Genomic DNA, 16,911 nt, shown 5'->3' with positions numbered 1-16,911 from the left:
TTAATCAAAATGATAAGTGGGTGTGTTTGAAGGCATGCACTTGCCACACATGTTAGGAGAAACGTGTAAGCCAGCTAAGGTTTTGTTTCTCATGTGTGTAAGAAGAAGTAGAAGTTTCCTGAGGGCCAAACATATATTTCTACCTAGACATTCTTTCATTTGTGCTATAGTAGGCAGCGTTTTGTGCTAAATAAGACTTCTTTTATAGATACAGATAAACTGAGTTCTGGGGGAAAACAGAGTTAGACAGTGATAAAGTATCTTCAATTGTTCACTGGCTAAGGATTTTGTTATGCCATTTGGGTTGTACTTTTATAGAGTAAGGACAAAAATATATACTTTTTCATATAAATCCTTGGCCTACTTACACTAAGCACAAAGAGCTACATCCAGTGGGGAGGTTTCCAGTAATAATGCTGCCAGTGTTGCACAATCACAATCATGCAGGACCTATTGGTTCTTATTGTCTGCTTGATGTATCTAGAAAGTGAAGTTGGTAAAGCATGTGTTTCTTTTAGCCTTTGCAAATCCAACATGACTTTCTACTGAGCTCTGACTTGAACATTTTACTACCTATTATACATTATTAAAAATGTTATGATTTATTTATTTTTTGTTCCATAGATGATTGTCAAAGTCTAGGTTGATTTTGGAAATGTGAAAATCTTGTTGGGTGGTTGTGTAGGAAAGAACCAGTATGTCTCTATTTCTGCTGCTTATGGGTTTGACATAATGTTGTTTCAGTTGTGTAGCTTAGGCCCTTGTAAAGTGTCAAAATAAATGACTCATCATGCTTTTCCAGACAGAGAAAGATGGTCGGGGTGTCATCATTGTCTTTTCCTTAAAAAAATCTCTTAAGCAAAGTAGTTAAGTCTGGAATTTATTTACCACTGAATCACCAAACCGTGTCTCTTTAGTTCAGCGGTTTGCAGTTTAGTTAAAGTGAGTTAAATAAAAGTGACTAGTGCATCGGAGCCAATTATTCGACTGATGGCAGTAATCTCCATTGAAATGAAACGATTTAGCCATTATGCATGCTAATTCTAAAGAGTTGCATTCACACCCTGCTGGGAGAGTGGGAGGAACAGTCAAATCTCTTGCCATCCTGGCTCCTGAGCATTCACATTATTCCTAATTGATTAGCCTTATTATAGGCACATGGGAAATAAAAGTTTAGACTAAATTAGCTACTTCTGTGTGTTACATATCTGTCTTTGTTAACAAGAGAAAACAGTCAGAAAGAGTTGCCCCTTTTAATTAGCTGAATCAATTGCACCTGCTTTAATGTACGATTTTATTTTGTCGTGACTGCACTTGTGACTTAGTAGTCATTCGTTCGTTCATCATTGTTTTGGGACTCTGCCTTGATTCTCATTTTACGTCTGTCAGCATTGATTCTGCTTTCATTATTTATTTTATGTCTTTTGTGATTACCAGCCTGATGGTGATTTTTATCATGGTTTCAATAAGCTAGTTAGTCCTTAGTGTATAGATATGCTCCCTTCCTTCGCTTTATTCAGTGCCAGGTTGTTGCTGTTTTCTAGAAAAACCAACCAAAACAAAAGCATGATTAAAAGTGACTTTAAAACTTATTTTAAGCATTTATAATTTCAGTTGGTAATATCACCACACCACCACAGGATATTTATCATAATTTCCACACATCCAGATGGTGAGAAAGGTGATTATGGACAATGGGCAAGACAAATCGGAACTTACGAGCAACAACTCTCATCAGATTTTGTCTTCTGACTCCCTTTGAATGACATCAGCATTATAGATTTTGGCAGCCTGCATCATTCCCTAGCAAACGTTTAAGGAGAACCGAACAATTTCACAGGTACTGAATTGTAAATAACCTGCAACCATCAGAGATACATGTATATTAATATGAAAGCAATAAAACCAGTTATTAAGTTATTAGTTGCTATTTAAATGCAAGTGCAGATAAGGTAGCAGTATCTCTGACAAAGACAGATGGATATCACTGTCTCATAAAAGTATTTGGGCATTTTATGAGACAGTGATGATCACTTCTGAGCCATCATAAAGCCCTATTAAAGACTTGAACAGAATGTGAAATTAGATGTTAAAAAAATCTCAGCCTTGGCCCTGATAAAACCTGCGAAAGACACGTCTCTTCATCAAAAACTTGTCAGTGACCTGAAAAAGTGTCCGCCTTGATTAAAAAGTATTGATTGAGAATGGAAGGGGATCTGGGCTATTTTCTGTCAGCCAGAAGTGAAAAAAACAACCAAACTCTCAGCTTTCTATGGTGTTACGACGTGCACTGTCTGCCTAACCTGCCGTTTAGCCCACTGAAAGCTCAAGGGCTTCTTAGATACAGACTTGATTTTAAATAGCGCCTTCTGTGATTGTCACCGTCAAACACATACAATGGGACTTAGTTTGACAGTAGTTGTATTTGAATACGCTCTCGTATAACAGCATGGGTAATGGCTTTTATTCCTTTCTTCTGTTTTTTTCATCTTTGGCACAAGAAAAAACAAAATGAAATGAGTTATAATTATAACATACATTTGTGCCGACAATAGAAACAGAAACAGACAGACAGTACATTCTGCAGCCTACACAGCCTCTTCAGTTTTGAGTAACAGTTCCTGGATGTGCTGTTGACAGTGATGATTAGAACCACAGCTGTTTGTTCTCTCAGAGCTGGTATGACTCAGAGCTTCACGTCTATCTAATATGTGAAACACTTCTCATATGCTGGAACTTATATCTGCTATCGTCCCTCAACTCCAACTGGCCCAACTGTCTTTATTGCTTATTGACTTGTCGGCAGTTTACATGAATACCATGCCATTGTGTAATGCATTTAGAAGGCTTCCTGTTAACTTTCCTATAAAAGTCAATCTGAAATGCATTGGCCAGTCCAATAAATAAAGATAAGGTTGGATCACCACCTGAAGATTGATTATCACCTAAAAATTGATGTTGAAGAATAGAGCAACACCCAGAAATGTGTTCGTTGTATAGATACTGCATATTATATATTTGTGTCAGGACTTTTATGAGTTCGGTGGAGGCTATACACATTTGTAGCGCTTCCATCAAATAAGCAATTTCGGAGGGTGGGCAGCCTGATACAGGTTTCCCCCCTTAGGGCTTATGCTATCTGCTCACTGCTGAGAATATTCAGTATTAGAAACTCCCATACTTGACCTGATTTTCTGCTCTTGACAGTACATGCCATACTGCTGTCCCTGTGCACTACACTCTCAAGACCTGAATGGTGTGCAAGACTAAGTACTCAGACTTGTGCCTTTAAGTATTACATATGTTTAGGGTCCAGATAAGACTGTGGAAACCATCCAACCATGCAAACCTCCAAGTTGTACTAGAGGATGGTTAAAAGTGTGGTGTGATGGGGATAAGGAAACAGAAGCAGGATTCAGTGATTAGGGTTTGGGAAACACTAGTTTTAGGCAAGACAGTTAGATATACTACTTTCCTATATCCACATCATATCCTTACACCTAACCACATATAAAAAAAAATCAGTATTCCAACCACTTTTAAGTAAAGTGATATAATTATAACGTGGTGTATGCCTGGGTTTTATTTATAATAGACAATAATTTATTACAGAGAGACTAGGAAATGAGCAGCTTTAATGAAGATCAAGGCCATCAGGCCTGAAGATCTGAAAAGGGACAAAACATTATTTGGTGATAGGTTAAGTGGCAAGTCAGACTCACACAGGCTCTATGCTTGTACATTAAATGTATCTATATCATTGTTGGAACCAAAATATTAGACAGAAAATGTCATAATGTTTTGGCTCATTAGTATATACTAGCAGTAGACATAAATTGTGATTTGTATTGATCCCATTTGAACGTCACTCCTCAAAAGAGGACAGAACACAATTGTGCCCCCAAGAGATCAGTCCATCGGTACACAAACAGCTGTTTCTTGAGCTTTACAAAAGTCTCCATTGTTGTGCAATCCCCACATTGTAAAAACTGCAATGTCTATATGATTGCATACATAGCATTTGCAAGTTGATTCCTCGTACGTCTCAATCTAAATTGAGTTAAACCGGATTAAATGGTATGTACAAAGTAGCAGTGCACGGAACAAAGTAATAATATTGCTGTAGGGGGACATTTTTCAGCAAAATGACTAACTACTCTAATGAGAATAATATATCCTCAAATCGCTGCCAGGGTTTAATGATGGCAATGATTGTCAACAGCAAAACACTGTTTCCTAAACACTGTTTAACACAACAGGTGACCATTTAGATTACACAATCTTAATTACACTGAAAGTGGTATCACTGCTGGAAATTTGAGTTAGTGAAATTTGAGTCACTATGTGATGCAAGGATTCAAACAAAACTCAGAAAACATCAGACGCACTTATTGCATACTTTATTGTACATTTCGATTTACACCGGTATTTCCTATTAATATAAACCTGATATTCATATATGATATATAAGTGACACATTTTATTTTCCAGTATTATACATAAAGCAAACCCAAAGTTTTTCAAAAAACACTGACATTTTTGCTCTGGCACTTCAGCTTTGTAGTGTTTGTTTCAATTACCTTCAGTTTGGAACTTCAATTAGGAAGTTTGTGATTGGCTTAAGCTTCCACATGACTTAGTTTAGAATGGCACACATGTGTATATACAAAAGCCACACAATTTTACAATACATGTTAGGAAAAAAAGACCCACATTATGTCCAAGCCAAGTGTAACTGTTCCAGTATTAGAGCAAGAGAATAAAACATTTTTAAAGTTTTCATCATTTTGTGAAGACAGAAACCTTAATAATTCAAGTTTGAAAGCTAAATAAGAAGGTGAGCAAACTGACTAAGAAGCCTGAAGAAAAACCCTCAGAACTCAATTGCAGAAATAAGAGAACCTCCTTGAAGCATGGCCTTGTCATCAGTGTTCTATTAATCAGGCCTTTAGTGGAGTGGCTTTAAAGATAGCACTAGAGCAGGGCATATGACAGCCTGCCTGGAGTTTGATGAGTGGCATTTAAAGAGCTTTTAAGGGTACAAAGAAAAACATGAACTCTTTAGGCTAAAGCTACAAGGGTAACAGGCAAACATTACACATACTGATCATCATGTCATTAGGTCTATCCCTGCTGGAAATATGATGGGGAATATCTGACAAGAGGGGTTATTCGCCTTTTAGCAAAATATTTAACCCAAGCCTTCACAGCAATGACATGTGAATAGTTCAGAGCAGGTGCATGAGTCTGCAGGGAAGGGAAGGATTTTTAGTACCCAAAACATGTGTTCTATTTATATCAACTAGATCTTTTTGTGCTACATGAGTGAGTTTTCGTGAAGCTTCAGCATGTATAAGGCAAGTGTGGGTGTAATACTGGCAAACTTGTCATATTGTATCATTTGAAGTGAACAAAGGGAACAACATAGGTGAAACCATCATTCAGGGGCCACTGGGTCATTAAGATATCCAATGAATGCTTCCAATTAATGCCAAGCGAGACATTTCTTCTTTAAAGTCTATTAAAACTTAGAGAATCAGAACAGGTCTGCACATAAAATGTGCAAATCTATTTCATTTCTAGTTTCAGTTAATAGAAAAAAAGGAGAAAAAGACAACTTTTTATTTTAGTGTGACTGACTACTGACAAAACCTCTAATGTTTTCCTGATCAAAGGAACTATTGATAGAGGGATGTGTTTTTCTTCCTCTAATTAGCTGGTGACACATATATTGTACTGCCAGACAACAAAAGCCCCACTTCATGCAAATGTGGAGCAACTTTTCATTTGCCTCATCAGAAGAGCTGACTCCATGCTGATGCTGAAGCTAAATATAGAGCCAGCCCTATTTATTCATTCATGTCTCTCTGGGGTGTTTTCTGGTATTTTTGTGCTTCAGCATCTTGTTTTTTGCCATCAGCAGCTGGATTTACAGCGCTCGGCAAACAGAAGGCAGCTTGTTATCAACAAACATCACTTTTTGATCAAAGGGAGGGAAGGCAATGCAGTCATATTTCACTGACTGACAGCATTCTGAATATTTAATGGAATACTTTATGGGTGTTTTCAATAAGTTAATCACATGCGACACAGCCCAACCTTTGTATTTACAGTCATTTACAGGCTACTTTACTATTAACATCTCTTCTTATGTCAGTGAACTTTGTTCAATGTAATGAAATTTTCAGTTCTGCCTGTAAATCAGCTCACTGAAGGCTTGACCAATCACGAAAGGGGTGGACAGTTTGGAACCAACCCATATGTAATTCATGTTTTTTTTATCTCCTTATATTGAGCCTCTCAGCAATCTCAATTATTTATTATTAATTTAGCAGTTTTATTATATAAATAGGATTAAACAACATATAGAAGACTGTTTTCCATGGGGTCACTGGGTAAATCCAAGAGTATTAAAAGGATTTTATGGTACAGAAAGATGTGTTTATTTATATGGCTCCATGTCCACCTTTTTGTGATTGATTTAATCATTAGGGCTTTAAATACTGTATGTCAAATGTTTAGTCAGAGTGGATTTATCCCTCTCGCAGAGGGTGGATTATTTTAATATTCCCAAATTGCTCATTTAGATCTCATTTAGTAGTCATATTCTTTCTCCTCTTTTTTCTCTGTGTGAAGTGTAACTTTTCTGAATAAGGTGGAATGATTTTGCTAAACTTAAAAAAATACCTGAAGCTTGGCAACACCAGCATAAAGAGCTTATATAAAATGGCCATTGGAAAAAAAATAGAAAGCCATCAGGAGAAAACTCTGCAGAAGCTCATCAAATGAGTTTTCTACACATAGGTCTTTGACCATACTATTTATGTTGTAACAAACAGCAATGTAGACGATGTAGAGTTTCTCTTTGTGATGTAATTTTTTTATGTACAGATAGCACTAGAATAATAGGATGATTCTCCAGCAGCTTTCTTCTAAGATTTATTTAAAATAAACTAGAATACTGTATCAATCACACAGCATTTTAATATGCATTTCAGGTTTAGACTTGACTATTCTAAGACCCTAGGAAGTATTTATTTATTTATTTTTTACTCGATTTCATCAAGTACATTTATAGAAGCAGCTGACCTTGATTCCTGCAAGATTCCATCTAGGACAAAGCAATATATAAAAGAAGAGCAGAGTATGTTCTTCCCCATCGCTTGCTGCATTGCGAATCCTGTCCAAGGGTCTTAAGAAGGTATTAAAGAAGTGACTCCTTGATTAAACTGCTCGAAACTTCCATTAATGAAATGTCACCAAGAGACATTGCAAAGAAATAAGGGGATCACCCCCCGGAAAAAAATTATCAATCTTTAATCTTGTAATTAATTAATTAATTAATTAATTAATTAATTAATTAAAAGTTAAAAATTGGGAAACTCTAGTATAGAAGTCTATTTGTCCATTTCTTATTTAAAAATGGTTTGTTTTGGAGTGAGTTGCTTTCACAGGCAAAGGAACTTTAAGAATCTCTCTTCTGTTGCAAATGGAAAAAAAAAACTTTAAAAGTTCTGCTGAACTTTTAAACTACTGAAGAACCCAATCACTGCACAGGCTGTTTCATCAAAACATATTCATGGTACTTACATTTAATTTACTTACTATGTGGAATTTTCAGAATTATATACATGGCATTATTGGATCATAATTATTAATTTTTTGATGTAGATATCTCTTTAATGTTGTAGATGTTATTGATTTTTAACTATGTATACATTGTTGATTAGCATGATCTATAATATTGCAAGTAATCTGCAAAATAAATAACTCAGACTTCAACAGAAATAAAATGTTGGACAAAGTTAAATAACTGAATTCAAAATATTTGAAAGTTATTGCAGAAAGCAAGTACATTAAATCTGAGTTCCTGAGTAAATGTGCTCAGTTACCTTCCCGGTCCTATATGTGGTCTTATGAAATTGTATTGGGAATTGAAAAGTTCATAATACTCTAGTCTAATGGCTTTGGTGACAAAAAACAATTTACTGTCACATAATATAAACAAGCACACAGAAAAGTCTGGCCTCCGTATTTTCTCTAGACTGTGGAAATGCTTAAAAAAAATTTAATTATTGGTAAAAGTGAAATTGTTAAGTAATGTTGATGTCATATCAACATCAACAATGTCAATTCCTGGGTTTAGTACAAGTTTCACTGCTGTATACCCCAGAAACCTTGACAGATAAAACAGATTTGTCGTTTCCTCCTTTAGTCTCCTGAGCCTGTAAGGATGCAGTGAAAAATGTTGATAAGACAACTTGAAAACACAAAACATATTGTCTGGTGGGCAAAAATGAGGAGAAAAAAATAAAAATGTTTGTGTTGCATAAATATTCTTTATAGAAATATCCTTTATTGTCCCTTATTGGGGAAATTCAAGTGTTCCAGCAGCAAAGTCAAAGGTAGATGTGCAGATTCACACAAAAGTAAAGAAAAGAAAAATAAAATAGTGACTGTACAGTAAGTGAGGACAATTTTCAACATAAGAAAAAAATACTGTACAGTTATTTAAAATAGCATACTCAGATTCAAAGAAATGTGCAACTGAGTTGGATAATATTTTTTAAATGTACACAATATGCTGTATATTTGTGCTTAAACAAAACAACAGGCTTTTTACAGAAAATGGAAAAACTGTGCCAATAACAGCAGGGATGTAAACAACTTTTTCTGTTTGTTGGGAGCACTGATGGTTATAAAGTCTAACAGCTGATGTGAGTAAGGACCTGGAATAACGCTCCTTTGTGCAGCTACGATGCAGCAGTCTGTCACTGAAGGAGCTCTCCAGTTCTGCAACAGCTTCATGCATGGGGTGGGAGACATTGTCCAAGAGCGATGTTGTTTTTGCCAGAGTTCTTCTGTCTCCTACCACCTGCACTGCACTGGGTCGAGGGGCCATCCTAGGACACAGCTGGCCTTCCTAATGAGCTTATCCAACTGCTCCTCTTAGCTTTAGATAAGCTGCTGTTCAAATAGACAACACTATAGAAGATGGCTGACACCGCCACAGAGTCAAAAAACCTGACCCTTCCTGTAAAGAGCATCAGTGTTGTGACTCCAGTCCAGTTTTTTGTTCAGGTGAACACCCAGGTACTTACAAGAGTCTCTGGATTTCCACTGGTGTCGGTGTGGTGGATCTGCGCCTGCGGAAATCCGGCTCCTTGGTTTTCTCTGCGTTGATCAGGAGATGGTTCCACTGACACCAGTCCACAAAGTCCCAAATCCACTGTGTGTACTCTGAGTCATTCTCACCTGTAATGAGGCCAACTATGGCAGAGTCATCAGAGAACATTTGTAGATGGCAGCCTGGGGAGTTGATAGAAAAGTCTGCAGAGTACAGGATGAACAGGAATGGTGCCAGGACAGTTCTCTGTGGGGCCCTGGTACCGCAGACCAGCCTGTCAGAGACGTAGCCCTGTGTCCTCACATACTGTGGGTGGCCAGTGAGGTAGTCCGGTATCCAGTGGGACAGGTGATGGTCCTCTCCTGACAGCTCTGGACCATTCTAGATGGTGTTATAAGCACTGGAGAAATCAGAGAACATGATCTTCACAGTGCTTCCAGACTTCTCCAGGTGAGTCAGAGCTCAGTGCAGGAGGTAGATGTTGGCATCATCCACCCCGATGCTGGTAGGCTAATTAGTAGGTACAGCAATCAAAGGTGCAGCCATCATGACCAAAAGCCTTATGTACCTGGACTGCTTTTCTATACACAGCTGCTAAAATCAAAAGTCTCTCAATGTGTTTCAGTGATAGAGCAAAGACAAATGAACCATCAGTCTTGTCTCCATTATCTATTTTAACACACGCACAAACACACACACACCTATGTATGTGTAAATAGCTGTTAGACATTTCTAAGTCATAAAGGATTTAGCGCTTGAGTGTTTGACACACATTTAACGCCTACAATAGTGCAAGAATGTGACATACAGAGGTTGCTTATTAGCATAATGCAGGCACACTGACCAGCTCCAGTGTGGCTACAAACCTTTGTGATACAAATGTAGGTGAAGCTACAACAGCTGAGGGAATTGTGAAAGCAAAGAAATGGCCTAATGACTTGATGATTCGTTTCAAGCAACCATTTATTAAATTTAATCATAATATAACCATAATATAATCAGAATTAATAGCACTGGAAAATTTGACTTTACACACAGCATTTCAAATGTGTTTGAAATTATAAAGCAGTTTCAGAATTATTGTACTTAAAGATCCTCAACCAAGCATATTTGCAAATGCTTAAAAAATATTCTGCTTTGCATATTAATTTGTATTTGATACGTGTGAAGCATTTCTAATCAGGTAATGGATTAATTTTTTTGTAAAAGCATTGATCCTCGCTGAAATGATGCATAATGAATGGATGATTTTCCATTTAAAAACTTGTTTAAAGATATTTCATACATCAGTTTTTTAACTGTTTGTGTCTAAGTCACAATTGAAAAAGGCATCCTAGAGAGGAGGCTTCCAAATCTTCGTTTCAGTTACTGTCACTTGATTCATATGGAGAAACTTTTCTTTAATGCACATCATCCTGTACAGTGTAAGCAAAACACACAAGCTTATACAGTTCAAATATGGTTTTTGCTGGGTTCTTTAGAGAATGGTCCCGAACAGAATACTGAAAAAAGTTAAATGGGAAGACAAGCGTCTTACTTACTTACCTAAGCTGTTTATGTTTAAAAAAAAAACATGTTAGAAAGGTTAGAAGTACTGACTTGTATGTGTTTGCATGTCTGATGCTTTCCATGGCTCACCACCTCACTCTTCTAGCCAACATTTAACCTAATATGGGAGGAAATTAGAGCTCCCAGAGAAAACCCACCCAGGTCAGAGGGCATAACGTTCTATAACATTCACACCTCCAAACTTTGTAGTTGTGAAGCAACTGTCATACCTCTACTTTAAAGCATTAAACCTTATGCCTTGAAGGTAATCAAAAGTAAGATTTAAATTATGCTTACTATATTTTCAGTCACGATTAACAAACACACACACTGATAAGCACAAAACCAGAAATGGCACTCAAATACAAAAGATATGCGAATAGGGAAAGTGTTTTCTGCTGATGAAGTGTTAAATGAGACATTTTTGGTTTTTTCACTTGACTGTCTGTGATTAACTCTGACAAGAAGATAAATGTAGTGTATGGCCGTCACACTGAAAGTACCCCGGGGCTTTGGAAACTACAAGTTAGTGCCGTGACTACGAAACTACTTGCACTTAACTAACCCATTACTCAACTCAAATTTAATCCATAAATTTGACAGGACTTAACCTTAATTATTCCCTGTTTTTATTAATGGGACAACAAATGGCCTTTCAGTTAATAAGCTTTTGCTGTTAATAAAAATGCCTTGACGTTAATTAAAAATCTGTCTCGATGACAAATGTATGCATTCGTCATCTGTGTGAAAGGCATTCAAACAGCCTAGTTCATTTTAAACAAGCTCTGTTTTAAAAGCGGTTGTCAAGTGATGGTTTTAGGGTACAAGCTATCAGACATATAATTCACTGAGTACATTTCAATACCTCAGGGATGTTCTGTAAACCGTAAAATGCAAGAGTCAAAACAACACAATAGTGCCGTTTTCACCGAGTGGTTGTTTGCCAAAAAGAAAAAGAAACAAAAGAGACTGCATGCCACGAGCAGAGGTTAGAAAGAGAGATCCCATGTATTCATACTGTATGGGCTGACCTTTGAAAATGCCAGCCTTTGTCGTCAAGGAATGACCCTCTGGCAAAGGAGAGCAGTTTCACTGCTGCAGCACCTACATGCATAATGTGTCCATCAGCTCAGTATTCCAGTATTCTTTTACTGAGAACTTGGTGTGAAGGAGCTGTTTAAAATGAATGAGTCAGTTGGTGTTTTTTTATGCAAATGAATACCAGTTAGTGTAAACAGGGAAGATAATGCACAGGACAGGAGATGAAATTAGCTTGTTTTGGGAGTTCATTTTGGGTCTAATACATTTTAACATTTACAGTACATCGAGTGTAATAGACGCAAGTGCATTTAAACCTGACAGCAAAAATGAAAACAGGTGCTGGAGGTGCAGCGTCTTTATAAAAGCCTCCTCTCAATACTCTTCCTAAACACATTTTACAACAAGAAAGAATTTTGGATTTTAAAACATGTCATTGCTGGTTGCATACATCTTGTGTACAGCACTGGAAGGCCAGTTTACACAGGCGATTACTATATGCAGCTTCATCATAGCTCTTCCATGCAAATGAGACCACAATCTCATTTCTGCATCAGCCTGTTGGGATGTTAAACAGTGTGCAATGCACTGTATTACACTTCCCTTCCCACCATTTCACACCATGTACACAGACTGTGTAAAAGAAATGGACATACTTAGCCTGAAGTCGTTATTAGTTTAGTTAATACCAATTTAAAGCCTTTTGTGTTTGAGTCTTTCTTAAAAAAACAAAACAAAATATCACAAGTTAAAAACTGAATGCACCCAATGCTCTGAATTAGCATTCATGTGTTTGATTCTAATTGAACCATATGCTTTTTAATGTTGCATTCAACATTAAGCTTGCAACTGAGACCATAAATGAGGAATATGATTACTATGCAACAAACCAAGTGAGCTGCAAGATCAACATCACTGTCATAGAGTTCTGTTCAACAGGCTTAATGTATTTGCTGCACATATTATGTGCAGTATATGGTATTAACATATAATACACATATAGGGATAGGATATAGTAGTTACATTTGTAAAGCTTGGGTAAAAATATTGGTATTATGAGATCAGAGCAGACAGGCCTACTTTACATTAAAGCTACTCCATCCTGCTGTTATTTGAAAATCCATGTTTGATTATTCCTCTGCCAAGGGGGAGGAATTGTGCAAAAAAAAAAAAAAAAAACTACTAAGCTGCATTCCCTGAGTTCTGCTAGCGTGGTGGGTTATGGGCAAAAATGAGCCTCTATAAAATCGGGTGCAGCTTTGGATCACTGTCTTCAAAAATTCCAAAATAGGCTATTGGCCTTTGCAGAAGATGTGCTCTCCACATAGGCTTCTAGTTAATTTTATAAGTTTTCTTCACTAATTTGTTGTGACCACTCTCCATCCCCCACACAAGCTGCTTCACAACACAACTCTCCACATATCCTCACTTGGTATTCTCCCGAGAGGTCAAGCAGCAAGACTGGTTTCAACAGTTAAGCATGTATATAATGAATAAATGGTTGCTGGTTGGATCCAAGGTAGCATTAATTCCTTTCAAGCTGATTTTGCTCAAATACATGAATTATGAACCAAAAGGGCCTTTGTGGCAAACCACAAGCTGTGTGCTGCAAAGCTAAAGATAGAACCAACAGCAGGTCAAGCTAACCTCCCCTGCACTGAGCCTACAGTGTTGTAAAACCACAGTAGGTTCAATGAAGAGGAGGTTCAGAGAGCTTATTTAATGTAATGTAAGACTGAACGCATGCCCATACAGTATGAAAGAAGTGAGGCAAGTGATGCATATTATTAATAATGTATGGCACAGTTGGGGTGCTGGCAAAGACAAAATAGCTGTTTAAATGGGTGAGACAATGTGCTAGCTTGCGTGCTGGGATATGAGTGTATGAAGTTGAGAGGTAGCAAAGCATTGCAAAATGTTTGTTTGGTAACTTTTTCTAAAGGTTCACTCCTTCTCAACTCTACCATACATCTCTCATGTTTTCATGATTTAGTTGAATGAAAGGATTTGTTTTTTGTTGTTTTTTTTTCAGGACTGTCTGCCGTAAAGTAAAAATAACTTTCCGTAATGGAAAATAATCTTCAGGCCTACTTTTGAGTCTACACATATTGTTCGTATAAGAGTTTAAGGTGACTTTAGAGGAGTGTTATGTCTTTGAAGACACAATTTATTAGCATTCATAGGTACAACCCCGCCATCCACCCCTGCCCTTCTCCCAGCGCTTGGATCAAAACGATGCCAACAGCAGGGCAGAGGGACGTGTGTGGCATTCTTTTTGACTTCACATCTATGAGAGACCTCATTTGCAGCTCAGGTGTCATGTGCAAATTCTTTCAGAGAGGTAAAGTCATGGAATACTGAGCTTATCTGCAACGCTTTGATGACAAGCCTCTTTGCAGAAAGAGATTGGGTGTGATTTGAAAGGTCAATACATCAGGAATAAGGAGAATGCACGTAGATGTGCATATGCTTGACCTTGTTTTGTAAAAGACAAAACAAGGTCGATAGAAACTTCCAGGACTTCCTCTCTCCTCAAATGTTGGCTTGTACAAGCAGATTTGTGATGTGGATACACATCTGTGGTTGACAGTGAACACTCTTTATTCAAGTAATTTCTTGAATATTATTTAGTATTTCTTATTTCTTAATATAGTATTATCCATCCATTTTGATCATTTTGCATAAATGATTATGCATAATGACTGAAGTAATTTTGAATCAGATGTTCTCAGGATGAGCTCTTGCCTTTCCTAATGCATCTGATATTTATTTGCTTGCATCCAGCTTGTTTTATATGAAGGAAGTGACCACCACAGCAGAGGTATTGTACCACTCTAGCAATTTTTAGGTGCTGAGAAATAAAAAGAAAAAGTAAGGAAAAGAATATTATTTTTTTTCCAGTGTGCCATGTTTCACTCTCTTACATCAACCATAATCCAGAGTGACAGCTGTTGATGACCTACGCCACATGTATGCCAACAGCAGCGCCTCAATTATACAGCATGAAATTGTAACTGTCTGAATTCCAGTTGAACTTTTACAACTCCATGCCTGTTTGCACTTGAACAATGTTAAGCCCACCACGAGCCAGTGTGGGCACTTGGGCTGCCGTAGGTGGGTTTACGCAGAGACGGAGAACACTGCTTGCAGGCTCTGGAATCTCATTAAGTATATTGTTTTGCCAGAATGAAAGCAGAGGTGTACTTGGCAACACCTAACCGCTTCAACCAAGGGAGTCAGGAAATCTCTGTGGCTTAGTAACATCTCTCATTGCAGAAAGAGCTTGTCAATGGGATTTTGGGAGGATATGCTGCTGCCTGTCACCGTGACAGAGGCAGAACTCACTTGACACAACAACATAACACTTTGCCTCTAAAGGACATTCCTCTAAAGGCTTAACATTCCCATAAATTTGTTGTTTCCTAATAAACAATACGGTTGTGGTCATTGATTAGTTAGCTTGAAAGGTTAATTTATATTTTGCATGGCAAATGTTGTCTCAAACATTAATTTCCAGCTAGTAGGAAAAAAGTGAGAAATTGACATTTACCTGTGCTTAAGTGTATAAACTTCTTAATTGCTATAAGATACACGTTACAACAATTATTGTTGTGTGTGTTCTTGTGTACTTGTTTGCTGAATTCAATACAACTATTTCCACTGTGTGGCAGATTCCAGTTACTGGAATAAACAATGATTGCATAAAGGTGGAAATGATTACTTAGGCCTTTCTTACTTTGGACAAATCAAGATTGTATCCAGATTGATTTTAGAAAGGCCTATACACTAAAAAGCAACATGAAATCACATTTTGCACATTTGATCCAAACCACGTTTGGTGGTTAGGTGGTTTGAAATGTGATTACAATTGGATTTGTTCAGACGTGTCTCACTGTGGACACTTGAGATGCACAAATCGCATTTAAAATGAGCTTTTGCACCACTCACTCATAACAGTGGTGTCAAATCTACAATGACAGATGTGCTGAGAAAATCCATGCAGCTATGCACCAAACATTATGGAGAACATATTGATGGGTTTGTGTGCAGGTTTGGTGATGTTTGGAAATACAAATCTCACCTGATTACTCTCAGTCTGTGTCTACAATCCGGAAAGAAACCCCAACATTTTCTGAAAGAGTTTCAGTATTCTTAAGTCAACATTCAGACACTGTGCATGGAGAAAGATTCCAAAATTGCAATGCCTATCAATGAGTTTTCTTAAAAAGCATATTGGCTTAAAATGAGTTATCATTAAATAGATCATAGTTTATGATTGAATGGAACACAGATGATCTGAATTTATGGAGTCCCAGATTATTTAGGATTTAGGCAGAAATTGCCTCACCGTTAGAGTGAGTGGGGACATGTATCATCCCTACAGCACTGAAAAAGTGATCATTTGAAAAACTTGATGTGAAAATGTGTCAGAAACAGTGTCCGCAGTCTAGATGGACCATGACATAGAGGTGAAGAAATTTAATCAGTTGCGCTCTGTTTATATGTGCCAAGGATGAGGACCCCACTTCAGTGTCCCCATTCTGAGCACCGGGTGACGTCTTAGATCTTGAAATCCAACTTTATTTCATCTTTTCCCATATTGACAGTGTTTGTAGATATATCAAAGTATCTTTATTCATTTGAATCAAGCCAAAACAATTAATTTACTATTGGTACATGTGTAATAGTTTTACATTGCAGCACAATGAGCCATTAGCTTGAGTGACACTGACAAAGAATCCTGCTAAGAATGATCATAAAACTGCAGACTGTGTACTCTGCAGATTGTCTAGGGTATCCATTTCTGGTTTCTAATAAAAATACTTTCACTTCTGTTCATTTGGAGACTAGACTAACAGATTAAAAAGTATCAACATGGCTACACTGAATTGAGAATATATTTGTTTTCCATAATTTTATGTGAGCAAACCATTTAAAGAAGCTTCACATCTCTGGAGCTACTGGCAGCTTTTAATGGAGATACTGCAAAGAATGGCTATTTTCAGAGATCAAGCCATCTGCTTTTTTGTTATGCTCGACTACTGCGACACAGTGCTTATTATCCAGTATCGAAGGGACACTATTTAATTTGGTGTGTCTTGTCCGCTGCCATAAGACTGCGGCTCCTTCTGGTTCATCCAGTGAGATTTTGTGTCATTTACTGTTCTACCCCCAACCGTCTGATTTGGCAAAGACGG

General features: G+C 37.3%; 1 protein-coding gene across 2 annotated transcripts in view; it reads left to right on the top strand.

The window, feature by feature from the left end:
- The window catches only part of LOC102785515 (leucine-rich repeat and fibronectin type-III domain-containing protein 2), a 134,697-nt gene that overhangs the window by 55,138 nt on the left and 62,648 nt on the right, over positions 1 to 16,911 (top strand). The gene's annotated exons all lie outside the window — the stretch shown is intronic.

Source organism: Neolamprologus brichardi, chromosome 19, assembly GCF_056152115.1.
Source record: "Neolamprologus brichardi isolate AB-2024 chromosome 19, ASM5615211v1, whole genome shotgun sequence".
Taxonomy (NCBI): Eukaryota; Metazoa; Chordata; class Actinopteri; order Cichliformes; family Cichlidae; genus Neolamprologus; species Neolamprologus brichardi.
The sequence above is the reverse complement of the archived record's forward strand: the minus strand, read 5'-3'. Positions and strand labels throughout refer to the sequence as shown.